General features: G+C 47.1%; 1 long non-coding RNA gene across 1 annotated transcript; it reads left to right on the forward strand.

Annotated features, from left to right (window-relative positions):
• The first annotated feature begins 9,479 nt into the window (after window positions 1-9,479).
• On the forward strand, window positions 9,480-12,397 carry LOC148315739 (uncharacterized). The gene is made up of 3 exons (XR_015840630.1): window positions 9,480-9,540; window positions 9,628-9,777; window positions 12,220-12,397. It is a non-coding gene; the product is annotated as an uncharacterized LOC148315739 (long non-coding RNA).
• Window positions 12,398-13,339: the final 942 nt, after the last annotated feature.

Consider the following 13,339-nt stretch of genomic DNA (forward strand, 5'->3'; position numbering starts at 1 on the left):
CCAGTTAATAGTTCGAATGGCGCAAAACCTGTTATTTTGTGAACAGTTTGGCGGACGACCAACAGGGCTAGGGGCAAAGCTTGCAACCACGTCATTTTTGTTTGAGCCATGATCTTAGCCAATTTTTCTTTCAAATTCCTGTTAAACCTTTCAACTTTGCCTTGGCTCTGGGGGTGGTAGACACACCCAAAGCGATGCTTCAGCCCCAACAGCGCCTCCACTTTAGCCAGCGCTTTGTTGTTAAAATGTGTCCCATTATCAGATCTGATTAAAGCAGGGAAACCATGTGTCGGAATATAATGATTTACCAAAGCTTTAAGGACTGACGTGGTATCTTCCTTTGCACACGGATACGCCTCCGGCCAGCGTGAATAAGAATCCACAATGACCAGAAGGAACCGCTTCCCGTTCACCCTGTCAATCATGTCCGTGAAATCAATTACAATTTCTGCTCCAGGCCAGGCCACAGGGGAGAACGCCCCTGGCTTGGGTTTTAATGTCGGTCGTGCATTAAATGTTTGACATAGTTCACAAGCCGCCACAAACTGCCAGACCACCTCCTGTAACCTTGGATGCCACCACTGACGAAGTTTTGGAAGCATTGCCTGAGGCCCCACATGTGCCACTGTATGGGCCTCAGCCAACACTGAGGTCATGAGTTGCCCTTCAGGGAGGACCGGCTGGCCCCTGGGACCCACCCGCCTGACCACCTTAGATGCGATCCACATTTATTTTTGTTCCGGCGACGACTTACCTTGTGCATCCATAATATCCTCCAGTGCCACTTCGGGTGCCACTGGAAGATCCGGGGGTTCCCCATCCCAGACCACAGCTGGGGTTGTTAACATCATCCCGCCCTGAGGGGTGTATCCAGCCACCTCTTTCGCGAGAGCATCCGCCCTCTCATTACCTTTCGCCACCATGGTGTTGGCCTTTGAGTGTCCCGGGACCTTTACAATCGCCAATTCGTGTGGACCCTTAATTGCTTCATACAATCGCTCCATCAAAGTTCTATGAGCAATTTCTTTGCCTTTCGCTGTTAGCCAGCCATTGTGCAACCACCCCTTTAGGTCAATCAGGGCAGCTGACGCTGCATATGCCGAATCAGTATATACAGTTAATTGCTGTCCTGGACACTGTTCCAAGGCCAACACCAGCGCCAACACCTCTGCCGCCTGGGCGGAGGGTTTTATTGTCAACTTCTGAGCTGTCACTGGGAGGAAGAAAGAACCTTTCCACTCCACCACTGCCGCGGCCGCGTGGAGTGTCCCATCCTTGGCACGCCAACAACACCCATCGGTGAACATAACCCGTCCACCTTCCAATGGTTCCGCATACAAGTCCTCACGGACCTTCTGATCTTTCTGTACTTTCAGAGCGCACTCATGTGCCCCTTCCAGGAGGTGATTAGCCATGTTCACACCATCATGCACATAAGTAACGTTTGGTGCCATCAATGTTTTCATCATCCGTGTTTGTCGCAGGGGTGTCAATGTAAATGCCACCGATGCTACAAAAGCTGACACCCCATGATCTGTCAACACCTGGACGGGATACCCCATGACCACATGAGCTGTTTTCTGTAGGACCTTTGCCAGGCCTGCTGCGTACCTAACACAGTCTGCTTGTTTCTGTTCAATTCCGTCTGATGGCACACTACAATACAATAAAACTGCCCTGTCTGTTCCATGTCTTTGGTACAATGCCGCATTCACTGTTTTCTCACTGCTCGCAACGTCTAAATAAAACACCTTAGTGTAATCTGGAGTGGCCAAAGCTGCTGCTGATGCTAATTCCTGAATTAATTGCACAAACAATGCATCATCCTCAGGGGTCCACTGCAATGTGGCCTTCAAATTTCGGACCCCTTGTTGTTTGACCAGGGCCCGCAAGCCTGCTGTTTTATCCACATAACATGGGATGTATGCTCGGCTGTAGCCACACAATCCCAAGAAAGACAACATGTCCTGCACTGTGTGTGGACGTGGGTGTTGCAGGATGGAGCTGCGGTGATTTGGGGACATAGCCAAGCCGGCTGGGGTGATGACACGCCCCAGAAAAATCACAGACTTACGACAGCACTGTAACTTTTTCCTTGACACTTTGAAGCCCAGGTCAGCAAGCTTCAACAGCACTGCTCGTGTGGCTTCCACACACTGGTCGGATGTTTCGGCCGCAATGAGGAGATCGTCCACATACTGCAGGAGCACTGAGCCTTGGGGTAGCGCACATGAAAATAACAAGTCCTTCAAGACCTGATTAAAAATTCCTGGCGAATTCTTAAAGCCCTGAGGGAGTCTTTTGTACTGCAATTTCACCCCTTTGTAAGAAAATGCAAACACGTGTCGTATTGATTCAGCCAGCGGTAAACAGAAATATGCATTCGCCAAATCAATTACCGTATACCACTGTTTCTGCGGGTCCAGGGAGGACAGGATGCGATGGGGGTCAGGAACTGGCAAAACTGGAGTTATAGTGATGTCATTCACTGGCCGCAAATCGTGGGCCATCCTCCATGTCACCCCATCAGCCTTCTGGACCGGCCTCAGAGGTGTGTTCCAAGAGGACGCCGACGTTTCCAACACCCCCGCATCCCACAATCCTGCCGCTGTGTCCTCCATTCCTTTGTCTGCTTCCTTCGGCCATCGATATTGAGGACGGCGAACCGGAATGGAGCAGTCAACTTCCAATTGGATTGGCTGAACCGTCCGACAAAAACCAACATCAAATGGACCCTGTGACCACACGGTCTGTGGCATTTGATCCAACATTGCCTGTGCGGACTCATGGTCCGTCTGTTCCCGCCCATGATGGCGGTCCAAGAATACCAATTCAAGGTCTGACTTATCTACCATTTTTGCCATTATCCTGTAACTTTTGGTTGCAGCTGAGTGCCACACATCTAGAATTTCAGTCATCATCCAGTCATGTTGTTGTGTTAATCGTTTCACCATGGGCCCCAATTGGCGGGGATCATGGCCTGGCGACACAGCTAGTGACACGTGAGGCAAACCTTCCTCACTCATTCGATACCATTGCTCTTGCTCCGGCGACAACTGCACATATGCTGCCACCCCCTCGGGGCCCACAAAGATGCATGGTGCGCGCAATATCCAACCATCCCCCTCAATTTCTTCGAACGCATCTCTATATATGTCATCTGATTCTCTATCATAATATAGAGTGCAGTGCAATGGATCCAGTGGGGGGTGGTACGGTGCCAATGTCTGGATCCACGGTTTCCACAAGAGGTATGTGGAGTAGACACCTCCCCCAAGTGGAGTCTCAGGATTCAATCTAGCCCAGTAGATCCGTGCCGTTTCAGGTACTGTGGGGAGTGGTGCCATCAACCACTGACCCCTAGGTGTCACAGGCTGGAAGCATTCCAGTACCTGTCCGTCAGGAAATGTCACTGTAAGTCCCTTCTCGCCGCACAATATCTGGGCTCTCAATGCTGACAACATGTCTCTGCCCATTAAATTGATGGGTGTGTCCATTGCATGAACATATGAATGATATAGTCTCTGTCCAGTGTTTGTAATTTCCGTTTTCAGTGGCCGAGTAAAGGGCAGAGTCTGAGGACGTCCCGAGAAGCCGACTAACGTTGTAACTCGCCTCGACAACGCTGTACTTGGCAGTGGCATGTTGATTGATGAATGTGTTGCTCCAGTGTCCACCAACATCTGGACTGGAGTGTCCGCCACTGTCAACTGAAGCATTGGCTCTGCCTGGCCAGTGCTTCCCGAGCTTCCCAGGCCCCCCTATTCGTCTGGGCCGTACCACTGGTCAGCTTGGAAATACTGACCCCTTGGATTCGGCTGTGGCCACGGGCGGGGCTGCTGCGGTACCCCTTGGTGTGGTGGCCCTGCTTGCTGGTTCTGCTGCTCCACCCCTGGTGGTGGGTTGCCATGACAATCACGTGCCCAGTGGTCAAGGGACCCGCAGTTGAAGCAAGTCCCTGGAGCGAACCCATTCCGCCCCCGGCCTGGGGGGGCGCCACGACCACGCCCTCTGTATCTACCACGGAACCCTTGACCTTGGCGCCGTTCAGCCCCCACTGGAGTTTGATACATCTGTTTTTGTTTCACCTTTTCTTGTTTTGCCTCACCATGCAACTTTGCCAACTGTAGTTTAACCAAACTAGTCGCCAGAGCGTCAGATTCCTTTTGATCTTTATTTGCTTTTTCCATGTAGATGCGGCAATGGTGTATCAAATGCCTCTTAAATCTCGGTTCCGGACAAACCAAAATGTCCGGATCAATTCTCAAAATCGCCTGCACCTCATTTGGGAGGCCGTTCAGCATCGCCGTCCTGAACATCATTTCAGCTTCAGGATAGTTGCCTGGGTGTTTACCTGTGGTCTCAATCCACAGCTCCAATGCCTGAGCATAATGTTGCTCGGGAGTCACATCTTTTCCGTAATTAAAAATTGTTGGCGCCACATCCACTGGGGAGGGAAAGGCCGCCCTCAGCTCCCGAAACAACGCCTCAGAAGTCTCAGCCAAGGGGGTTTCTCTCCCCAGCTGGCGGGTGCCAGCTGCCCCCTCAATATTCTGTAATTGAATCAGGGAACACAATCCCAAAATGGCTTGTCTAAAATCTCCCAATGCTACTCCCTGTCCTGACCAATGCAGCCACATCCCGAAGCACCAGAGGCTCATAGTGACGGCCAGCGTGAGTCACCACTAGGGGTGCCATTGTTTGAGGCTGCTCCTGCTGTGCCATCATCTTATCTTTACTGCGTGTATTATAGCCTCGCTCAGCCCTGGACATGCTCTCCTCTTTATCGCCCAGCCTCTCTCCTTCACTCAACGCTCTGAGCATCTGCCGCTGTTCACGTAACACTACCTCGGCTTCCTCATCACTTTCCACTTCCTCCTCGCGGGGATCTGCGTCACTGGGCATTGCCTGCCCATGTTTCCGTGTCCCCGTCATCACTCCCTCTAACATCTCTCTTTCCTCACTTTGCACCCTGTGTCCTTCCAACAACTTTCGCGACGCCTCCTTCATCAGTGGTTTCGAATTTCTCTCACTCCCGGCACTCGGGGTGCCCCCACCTCCTGCGAGCGCTGCCCCTGACGTCAGCACGGGCGACTCCACATTCCCCTGCTGCTCTCCGCGCACTCTCTTCCTTTCATTATTCACAGCCTGTTCAATCAACTGTATGGTCGCTGGCGTCATCCGTGAATCGTGATCTTCTACATCCAAAACCATCCTGCCGCCCAAAGTGACTACGGGGGCCATTATTTGCGCCATCGGATACCGCGGCGGCTCATACACATACTGTCGCGAGTCAGGCAACTGTGGATAAATGCCTCTCCGACCTTCCGTCTTTTCTTCCACTTTTCCAATCACTTCATCCTTCTTTTTCACTTCATTCACACTCTCTTCCTCTTTTATTGCCCCCAGCGCAGTGGCAATAATTGCCAATTGGTGAATGCCTCGTCTATCTTTGTCCAATTCCTTCACTTCCTTCTCAAGTTTAATACGCTGTCGCCATCCAGCTTGGCTCTGATCCTCCTTCATATCTCGAATATTTGCCAACATTCTGGTTTCCTTTTTCTGTAACTGCCTCGCTAACTTCGACATGTCCCACGTTCCGGGACCACCGCAAAACAAATCATCCTTTTTTAATTTCAGAAACAACTTCTGACTCCGTTCTTTCACCTTCTTAATTTTCTTACTTTCCATTCCACTAATCAACTGTGATTCCAGCTGAGCATAATGACCATTAATCTCCGACCAGACTTCCGCCCGCTCGTCTGAAGCGCCAGACACAAGAAAACCCTCACATTTCCTCCCATTTTCCATCTCCAAATCCACTCGTGCGTGTCCCAAGCACTTCATACGCAGAACAAATTTAGGCTTCACATTCACACCGCTTCCACACAGACACGTAAATCCCAGATTTTAAACCGTGTCCTGATACGTAAATCCCAGATTTTATACCGTATCTTAACCACGAATAGTTCCAAACTATTCTAGTAGGTAAATCCCAGATTTTATATCCTCCTAACGTCCACACTGTTACACTTTTTTTTTTTTTTTTTTTAATTTATTTTTTCTTTTTATTATGCCGTTCCGCTCCTCCTTCCTCTTATAATTTAGCGTTGCCAATGTGCAGAATTTGAAAAGGATCTGCTTACCTTATGTCACTGTGGGCCCAAAGAGGAAAGACGGTCGGATGTGCGGCTCCTATCAGGTCGTCACCTGGTGTGGACATGCGAGACCCAGTCTCATGTGGTCTTTCTCGAAGTTCCAAACTTCTTTTACCTCTCATGCATCGCGTCGGCGTCACCATAAATTGTTGGAATTTATCTTTAAATCAATGTTAGAATTTAATTTTAAACCAATGTAAACTCAAATTAATAATCTGACTCCAATTTGTGACTTTACCCAACTCTCACTCATCCAACAATATGCGCGCTCGTTCTGCAATAGAAAGGTATCAGGAAGCCGGCATTTTCACACACGAGTGGATTTATTCCTAACACACAAATCTACAACTTGAGTTTGGGTCCCTCTCAATACAGCTCTCTTTGTCTTCGCTGTTCAGCATTAATTTATAGACACAATATGCAAATGACACAGAGACAAAGGCATCCTGGCATGATTCTATTGGCTATGTGTATGCTGCAGTTAACTTTAGCTTGCTTCTCTTGGTCTTTCTTCAAGTGGTGGCCCCTCCTGCTTGTGGCTGGAGGGTCCAGTTTCTTGTGCATTCCTTCCCCCTCGAGGTATCTGTCTGCGCCAGGCACCGACCTAAAACCTCCCAAACCTCACATTCTTTCACTTTCTTTTTCCAGCTTCACCAGCCACCCACACAGCATTCCACAGAATAACAGTGACACAAGATGCAGGACATCGAATAAAACTAGCCAGGTTTAAACTCTTCCACTCCTTTAAAATATAGCACCACTTTTTAGTTTTCTTTGGTATCCTGCCTCTATGAATGTTGTTAGAGCCAGTACCTGTTCTGTGGTGCTTCTGTGCTTTCTAAATCCTGCCTGCTGGCAAGGAATATTCAGCTCCAGGGTTGGTGTTATTCTGGTTAGGATTATCCTCTCCATTATCTTATACATACTGCATAGCAGGGATATTGGTCTGTAGTTATTTGGGTCTTCTGGTGATTTCCCCGGTTTTAAGATGGCTATGACCCTAGCTCTTTTCCAGAGATGGCAGTATCTACCCATGTTTATTGCATCAGTGATAGCAGATGCCATCCATTTAATCGCAGCTGGACCCAGGTGTTTCAACATATCTGGGTAGATCCCATCAACTCCTGCTGCCTTGCCTGACTTCGTTGCTCTGAGTGCTGCTTTCACCTCCTCTTCGCTCACTGGGTGGGAGAACCCGTCTTCTTCTGGCATGTCTCTGATTAGCTGCTGGTACTTTTTCTTTATGGTGGTTTCGAACTTGTAGTCAGGGGTGTGAGCTCCTCTTCCTCTTATATTAATTGCAACACTATCAGGGCTCACTACGTTAGACTGTTTGCTCTTTTTTCCACCCCCGTCCAGTTTTTTAATCAGTTTCCATGCATGTCTACTGGATCTTGTGAAATCCATGCTCTCTACCGTTTCCATCCATCTTCTCTGTCTCTCCTCCTGCAGTCTCTCCAGCAATTTCTCTCCAGTATCTGGATTCTGGGTTTCCTCATAGGATTTTAATATTTCCTCACATTCTGGTGTCCAGCATGGTATATATCTTTTACGGACTCCCCGGGGTATGTGCTTTTTTGCACTGCTCTGAATGAGTTTATTGAACCTAATTATATTCTCCTGTTTTGCTGGGATTCGCTTGCATGTCTTATCAACTTGCTCTGCGAAACCCTGCCAGTTTGCCTTTCTAAAGTTTAAAGGATAATGTAAATGGCAGTCAATTTAAAAACTGAACAAAGAGTAGACTGCTAGGAACCACTTTTGTGATCCCGGCATGGAAGTCCATTGTTTCAGAGGGGTCTCGTTCACACCTCCTGTGGTGCAGCTGTGATCCAATCTTCCTGCATTCCAATCCTGAGGGTTTGGTCATTAGCATGGTCTAAACTTCAGTTACACTTAAAGGATTTCATACATTTGACTATTAAAGGAATATAAGAGTTTGAGCTTAACATAGTTCATTAGATGTTGGTGCATCCAATGTATGAAAATGTGATATTGTAAAATGCTGAGAGTGTGACTGGTGAAGCGAAACTGGTTGCGGGGGTTGTGCAAGAATGGAATGTTTTAGAAGCAGAAGGTGCTGAGCGAGACAAGATGACTCCGGGAAGGAGCGGCCATCGGGGGATCGCACGCAGGAGGAGCCACGGGATTCGGCGGGAGGAGAAAGACCAATGAGAGCGAGCTAAAGTTAACTGCAATAAACATAGCCAATAGAATCATGCCAGGATGCCTTTGTCTGTGCCATTTTTGCATGTTGTATAGTATGAATCAGTACTGGGCAACTCGGGGGTAGAACACATTCGCTGGTGGCAAGAGAGGTGTAGAGTTGTATTGAGAGGGACCCGAGATCCAGGTGCCATGTAGAAAATCTGTATTGGGAATAAATCCACTTTGTGCGTGAAAATGCCGGCTTCCTGATACCTTTCTATTGCAGAACGAGCACGCATATTGTTGGATGAGTGAGAGTTGGGTAAGGTCGCAAATTGGAGTCAGATTACTTATTTGAGTTTACATTGGGTTAAAGTTAAATTCTAACATTGATATCAAGATAAATTCCAACAAGTTCCATCTTGGCAGGGGTAGAGATTGTGTGACTGGTATGTTGATTCCTGTTTTTATCAATATTGGTCGGTGCTGGGACCTTGGGAAGTTACCCAGCACTCTTCGATGTGCTGGCATTGATATGCCATCTGTGTCCCTCGTAACGAAGGTCAGGTCAGGTGTGTATTCCCTCTGCCATCGTGCTGAGTGGAAGGTGCCTGGTTCATTTGGATGGTAAAGGAGGTGGAGATTATTTATTTCTGCCCAGTTGCTGAGCTGGATTCCAGCTGGGTCGGGCTCTGTGTATCCCCACGATGTATGGTGGCTATTGAAGTCTCCTAATATTATAGATTGATGTTGGTATTGTGGGAGGACACTAATTGGCCAGCTTGTATTTGGAGGCTTGTATATGTTGACCACTGTTGTACCCAGCACCTCAATCTCTGACCTGTGTATATTGTGTTCGTCCATAGAGGATCCTCTGTCTATGGCAGGGATGTCTTCATGTACATATATCATGGTTCCGTACTGTTGATGATCTATTCTCGTGATGGGTATGAAGCTGGATATACTGTATCTCGATGGGGGCGATTCTTTAGTCAGATGAGTTTCCTGCAGTGCCAACACTTGTACATCTTTCTCCCTCAGCATCTGCGCCATCAACTCACACTTAGCCATCGATATACCCTCCACATTCAATGAGATTATCCTCAGTCCTCCTCCTACTGTCACTACATTGTCATTTAGGTCATCATTAACTGAGTCTAGCGTATTTTTCGAAGTTGCAGGACTCTCTACTGCACCAACGCGGACCTGGTTATCCTGGGCGACGGCCGATCCAGTATGAATATTCCTTCTTTGAGCTTCCATTTCCATTTTTGAGGTGTGTAGTCGAGAGCAAGTTTTTAACGCTTGGTTCGACCACCAGGGTGGGATTCCTCTTAGTCAGGCCCCCAGAATGCTGGCTGCACTCCAGGGAGCCGCTCAAGCCTCCACACGACGACAACGTGGGAATCCCGGTCGTGGAGGGTGTCGTCACTTTCGGCGCGACATCTGTTCGTCTGCTTTCATCCACCAGGCGAGTAAACGCAACTATGGTTTCGTGCACCACCACATGCAACACTTGCACCATTCTCATGGAAAGACTCTCCCTGCTGGAGGGACGTGTCCGCCAGCTAGAGCAGAGTAATGTGGTAAGCGTAAATGTGGCGGACAGCACCGGTTAGCATTGGCCGTAAACGGCTTGCTAATCGCGTTGAGCCTGTTAAGACACAGAGCAGTTCCATTCCACCTCGGTCTCCTGGCTCCCGCACTTTAGTGAAAGGTGACTCCATTACTCGATACATTAAGCTTGAAAATCCAACCACAGAATGTGTATTGCTGGGGCCAGAGCACCCGACATTGAAGCTAATCTTATGGAGCTAGCACGCAAGAGACCTAGACACCAGCGCAGTGCAAACAACGCTAGCTATTCAGATATAGTGATACACGTCGGCTCCAATGACGCTAGTGTTACTGCCGTTTCAATGATACGCTGGCTAAAGAAAGTTTTAACGCGCACTCACTCACCATGGGTTGAAGTTGCGATGACGTTCGCTCGGCTTCACTGGTCTTGATGTTGATGTGTAGTTATGTATGTCACGTCAAACAGTCAAGGGTTAGTCTTAATCGTAGTCATTTCAGTCCAGATGTCATGCCGTGAAGTCAAGTAAATCAAATAAATAAATCAATGGCTACGGTCTTCCAAACTTCAAATCAAAAACATCCGTGCATATGCGGTAATCAATACAATATACTATCTTCTATCTTCCAGTTTGTACATAAATAATGCGTCTTGAGTAAGTGCGGTTGAAAAACGGTATCCGACCAGCGTTCCCCCACCTGTCCTGCATTTGTTATTTATGGATGAACGCAACCAGTGCTGACGTCATCAATTGCCCTAGTGGTGGTGTTGCCATACTGCATTACTCAAAAGAAAACTGCTCCAACAACTAGGATGAAGCAATCAGAGATCACAAAGAAAAAACATAGCAAGGACTTGTGATCTCGCCAGAAAGATGAGTCTGAGTCGAGTAATTGTCTCTGGCCCCTTGCCTGCGAGAGGCAATGATGAGAAAGATGGGGGTGTAGCCCTCATTTCCGAATTTAATCTAAAACTTAGTCCTCGTCCTAGCAATTCCTTCAAAACATTTGAAGTTCTCATTATGCGATCCACGGCCGCACTGCCGTTTTATCTTGCCGTTTTTTACCGTCCCCCTGGCTCTTACTCAGGCTTTTTAGATGAATTTTCTGAATTTGTGGCTGATTTGGTAACTCATGCGGATAATATATCATGGGCGACTTCAACATTCATATGAATCTCCCGTCGGAACCACTTACCGTGGCGTTTCGGACAATAATTGATATGTTTGGTTTCATGCAAATAATAGATGAAGCAACGCATATAAATGGTAACACGTTAGATTTGGTATTAACCCGGGGCTTAGCATCCTCAAAAATAATTGTATTACCATATACTAGTGCTATAGCTGACCATTACTTAATCAAATTTGAAGTCTTGGCGCATTGCCATCGTTCTGACCATGATCAAAGCTATAGCAGCCGCAACATTAGCTCCTTAACCACCGCTGCGCTCTCTGAGCTACTCCCTTTAGTAACCGATTCGTTTCCTAATTATATTGGTACGATTGATGATCTTACAAACAACTTTAATGTCGCTCTGTTAAATGCGCCTGACTCCGTCGCACCTTTAAAAACTAAAACTTGTCCAAAGAGGCTGACTCCGTGGTTTAATGAGGAAACACGCATACTGAAACGATTCTTGTAGGAAGCTTGAGCGCAAATGGCGTGCGACCAAACTGGAGGTCTTCCGTCAGGCATGGTGCGCTAGTTTATACAAGGAAGCGCTCAATCTAGCCAAAACTAATTATTACTCTAGATTAATTGTTTTACATAAAAACAACCCTAAATATTTATTTGCTACTGTAGCAATGCTAACGCAACAGCAACCAACCTCGGATAGCTCTTCCTATTCAGCTCACGATTTCATGCAATTCTTTACTCAGAAGATTGAGTGTATTCGTGATGAGATTAAAGACACTGTTCTTACAATTCCGTTGAATTCCGTCATAAATGGTGTTAATAGGGACATTAGGGCTGATAACTGTCCGATAACCTTATCTCAATTTAAAAAAGTATCTCTTGAAAGCCAAACAAAATTGGTTAGTGGGGCAAAACCGACAACTTGTGTGCTCGATCCGCTTCCTGGCAAACTAATTAAAGAACTGTTTATGACCCTAGGACCGTCTGTCTTAAATATTATTAATCTATCACTTACCACGGGTATAGTACCAGCAGCTTTAGGACCGCCATTATGCGACCGCTACTTAAGCAACCAAACCTCGACCCAGAGAGTCTCAACAACTATAGACCGGTTTCAAATCTTCCGTTTATTGCAAAAATCTTGAAAAACTTAATGAATATATGACTAGTAATAATCAATTTGAACCTTTCCAATCAGGTTTTACCGAATGGAAGCTACGGAGGAGGAGGGCATGCTCGCGTGACAGTTAAGCCGAAGAGGAGCACCTTCCCCGGGCACGGGCGGTGTCAAGCGGCCCCTAAGTTTAACCGAATGGAAGCTCCGGAGGAGGAGGGCATGCTCGCGTCACAGTTAAGCCGAAGAGGAGCACCTCTTCCCCCCGGGCACGAGCGGAGCGCGAGGCTGTCAGTTATGAATGAATAAATGAATAAATAAATAAATGAAGAATGCCACCTTTCATTTCACTGGCATGATCCGTGCCTGTCATGCCGCGTGTGTTTTTGTTTTTTCAGCTGTGTGGGCGTTCCTCCAGCGATCATCTCGCGCCATGCGGTCAGCTGCTGCGAGACGCGCCCACCAGCCCCGCACCGGATTCCCATTCACTCACTGATTACACTCACTACCACCTACACTGACTACCTGGCGTCGGATTGTTATCCTACTTGTGTCTGCGTTTGGAGAGTCCTGCTCAATCCTCCAGCTCTGCTGGAGGATCATAACATTCACAGGGCACACCGGACGGCGTACCAGAAGTTAAAAGTCGAAGTAATTAAATAAATACAAAAATAAGTAATTGAATAAATACAAAAATAATGGCTGGGGAATAAAAAAATAAGAAGTTTTAATAATAATTTTTTTTTGTTATAACATGAATTTCACTCTCTCTCTCTCTACCCGTATATATATATATATATATATATATATATATATATATAATTTAAGCATTTTTGAAGGTGCGCCGCTACTTCGCGGATTTTCAGTTTTCGCGGGTGGTCTCGGTCCCCATTAACCGCGATAACCGAGGGTTCACTGTATTACTCTTACTCGATCTTGGCGCCGCTTTTGACACTTGATCATAACATATTATTAAAACGCCTTGAAACTTGTGTTGGCATTTCAGGTTCAGCGCTTTCTTGGTTTAATTCGTATCTGTCGGAGAGGACGCACCGTGTAATTCATGGCAATGCGACTTCTGATCTTTGTAAGATCACACGCGGAGTTCCGCAGGGATTGGTACTAGATGCTACCGCTTGGTGATATTATACGGAAATATAACATTAGTTTTCATTGTTATGCTGATGATACGCAATTATACATG

Source organism: Idiotropiscis lumnitzeri, unplaced genomic scaffold (genome assembly GCF_059441095.1).
Source record: "Idiotropiscis lumnitzeri isolate Australia: NSW breed Sydney's pygmy pipehorse unplaced genomic scaffold, RoL_Ilum_1.0 HiC_scaffold_46, whole genome shotgun sequence".
Lineage (NCBI taxonomy): Eukaryota > Metazoa > Chordata > Actinopteri > Syngnathiformes > Syngnathidae > Idiotropiscis > Idiotropiscis lumnitzeri.